Source organism: Festucalex cinctus, chromosome 21 (assembly GCF_051991245.1).
Source record: "Festucalex cinctus isolate MCC-2025b chromosome 21, RoL_Fcin_1.0, whole genome shotgun sequence".
Lineage (NCBI taxonomy): Eukaryota > Metazoa > Chordata > Actinopteri > Syngnathiformes > Syngnathidae > Festucalex > Festucalex cinctus.
In genome coordinates, this window is record NC_135431.1 from 7,164,581 (window position 1) to 7,168,348 (window position 3,768).

Genomic DNA, 3,768 nt, shown 5'->3' on the forward strand with positions numbered 1-3,768 from the left:
ACACAATGTGTGCTGCTGCTTGTCTTTTTACGGGGGATGCTAAGCGTCATCAATCAGAATGGAAGTGTTAGCTTTATGAGTTTACCGCTCCCTTTTCTCCTTTCAATTCTCTGCCATATTGGGCCATAGATCCACAAGGCCCGACACTTGGATGAGCCCGTTCCAAGCAAGTGATATTGCTCCATAGATTTTCAGGAAGTGACAGAAACACCAATACAGTAGTGAACAAAGAGGCATTAAGGCAAAGATAAACCTGCGAGAGAAAGACATGAATCGGCGTGGCGGTGATTTTAGAGGGAGCTCAGAATGCTGATGGCGGCTCTTAATCAATAAGAAGCTCATTAGGAAATCTTTCTGTCACACCGGTGCAACTTTGAAAATGAACATCAGGGGATGCGCTTTTAAAGTACACTTAACTTTTGCCTATCGCAGCGGACTTAGTCACTGGAAATTGATGCCGTTGCAGCAGGCGAGTCAGCTCTGTGGACCGTCACACTACCAATCGTTGAATAACTTTTAAACTGTTCATGTTAATCTGCTTGGGGATAAGGGAAATCTCGAGAACCGTATTCAAAAGCTAAAGAGTTACTGCTTATTTATATCAAGAAGAATCAGTTGACGTGACTGAACAATAGTGCTTCACTATCAAATATTTTTTGAATCAATTAATCCAATGATTCAATCGATTAATCGGATTCATTAAAAAAAAAAATGGACATGATTGCAAATTCTTATTCCGAAAAGTAACTGGAATTTTGTATTTTTTAACTGCGTCGATCTTTCTTTCTGTGCTACTTTGCCATTTGACGGATGCCGACGGATGCGTCGTCCGGCAAAAATGGAAAATAGTTCTGTTCGTCGGGCGACGGAGCTGGTCCGCAGTCGATCCGCAGCGCATACGCAGCCGGTGTAATTTGAACAAGCTGATAGAATGGAAACGAATTGGCACCGGACCTGCAACGCACACGCATAAGGTGTATTCCCGGGGTAATAATGATCGTGTTTGTTAACTCAGGTGTGTTGGTGGAGGGAGACATCGAAAACAGGGAGGACAGTGGCTGAATAGTGGGGAAAATAGCTTTTTGATCTCTTATACTTTGATGCCATCTGCTGGCAGTTTTTGGAATAACTACCATTACTTCAAGCATTCTCTTCAGTTCAGAGGCTGCATCAAAGCCAAAACGTATAAATACATCTTTGGGAGCATGGTGATATTTAAAATAGAACGTATTTATACGTTTTTGGAAGTAAATGAGTTAATTATGTTGTTTTCAGCTTATTTAAAAGAGCCACCAAATACATATTTCAACAAGCTAAAACCAGATGTGAATATGACCTCAGAGACAACATCTGCACGTAGCTTCTGTCAAACTGAAGTCCCTGTCGTGCGGTAGATTAAGAAAACACTCGCGCCCAGGTCTGCCTTAACATGCTCTCGGGATTCTTGCCCATCATGCAGCACCCTCCTGTTGGTTAATATTTTTTTGCTCCACATGTGTTCGGCATGTACATTCCGGCTAACCTTGACTTTAAACCCTCAGTCACCATAACTCAACAAATCGTAATAAGGTAGTATGTTGAAGATAAAACATGCGATTGTATTCAGGACAAGCAAAAAGGTTATCTTAACGCTGACCTTGATTTTGCTTGTGGCTTGACTCAGAATATAAATCACAAATAGTTGTCCTACAAGAAAGTAAAGTAAGGTCGCTTTGACTTTTAATCATCATTCAACTCCCAACAAATTTATCTGACAGATAAATTGAAGGTTTGAGGATGAGGGTTTTTATTCTTCTGGTTTCGTTTTAAGGATGAGCAATAACTGTAGAGACAATGTCAGCCCTGAGGACGATTGTGACTCCTGAGTCCACTGCACACAGACAACGGACACTTCACTTCTGAGGTGACCTTAACCCCCGGCGTCAAACATCAAGACATCACATGCAGTCACAGATTCACACACATTCAAGCACAGACCGACAGACGAGGCTCAACATGTTAAGAAATGAATGATTAGGATGCATGATTTTTTTGAGTATGTACGTGTGCGAGTTTGTGCTCTTTAATTCACCTGAAACCCAAAATAAATAAAACCCAGACCCTTCAAATTAACCGAATACTTCAGAGTCCTGCCAGAGTTGTGAAGTTATCAGGAGACCAAAGGAAGGATCAAAGGAAAGAAAGAGGAAACAAAGTGAAATCCAACACCAACCAGACACCACCTTCCACCCACAGTGTTACAAAACCAGAATCTTTCACCAACCCCAGATACATCTAAATTCCAACAGATCAGGGAGACCTCGGGAGACCAGAGGAAAGATCAAAGGAAAGAAAGAGGAAACAAAGTAAAATCCAACACCAACCAAATACTACCTTTCACCCACAGAGTTACAAAACCGGGAATCTTTTACCAACCTCAGATACACCTAACACATTAGGGAGACATCAAGAGACCAGAGGAAGGACTAAAGGAAGGAAAGATAGATGAAGCAGAATCTGATCCACAAACACCAACCTCCACTGATTCAACAACCAGTGGACCAGCCAACCAGCCAATCGCAGAGCGAACACAAAATGGCAAAATACAGGTTGGAAGTGTGGGGGTTTAGAAGAAAATCACCCCCACACGTTATGAAAAGCCCATATCTATAAATTGAAAAATAGTTTGTTTAAATCCTGTATTTAAAAAGTGCATTTTCCTGATTGAAACCGGCAGACAGCCGCTTTAACGCTGGACAACAGTACTTCAAAACCCTTTTTGTCTCCAGTACACCACAGTTGATTTTTTTTCTGACACTGGTTGAAATGATGTCCAGTGAGATGTGATACGTGTCATACGTGATAACCGTTTGACGCACGACAAGCCGTTCAGCTTTTGACGCGCCGCCGTAGTTTCATCTTTCCCACGGCATGCAGCAGTGCGGCCCACCTGATGGCTGTCTCGGTAAATATCTGCTGTCAACACCCTTTTTCATCTTGACTTAGTAAACCCCAGCCTGCGTGCGTTTTATCGTCTCCCTGGCAAGAGCGCAATATCAACTAAGTAAGCCCCAGAGGAGGAAGCACAAAAGAGCCAAAGTTGTGTGATAACTTCGTGACTGCGGCGAATGGCTTTGTTCCAAACTTCTTCAATTCAACTGCAAGACTAGCAAATTATTTCATTAATTTTGGCACAAAAACAATTAGAACGTTTGTTTAATAGATGAACTAAAGTCTGAAATATTTAAACACGATAATGTAGGTTTATTAACTCATTTGCTCCCAATAACGTATAAATACGTTTTTTTTAATATTCTAAGTGTCCCAAAGACATATTTATACGTTTTTTTTTGTTTTTTGTTTTTTTTTATGCTAGAGCATACAGAAGGCTTTGATGCAGCCTCTCAACTGCAAAGAACGGTTGCAGAAATGGTAGTTATTACACAAACGGACAGCAGGTGGAAGCAGAGCAAAGGAGCTCAACCAGGGCCATGTAGAAAAAAAGCTCAATTACTTACAATTTTGAATAGATTTGTGAAAACTGATGAAATTTAGCGCTCTTCTAATGCTAATTGCTGCAAAACGGAAACACTTTTTTTTTTCCTGATGAAAGATGAGACTTTAATCTTTCTTTTGGTAGGTTCCATGCTAGCAATAGAACACAATATTCTGTGGGCCTTGCAAAATCAGTCAAATTCCAGTAAAACAGCCGGGAGCGAACGGGATTGCGAAATGTGAAAATGGCTGGGAGTCATTAAGCAGGTTGGTCAGTAAATATCGGCATCCAAA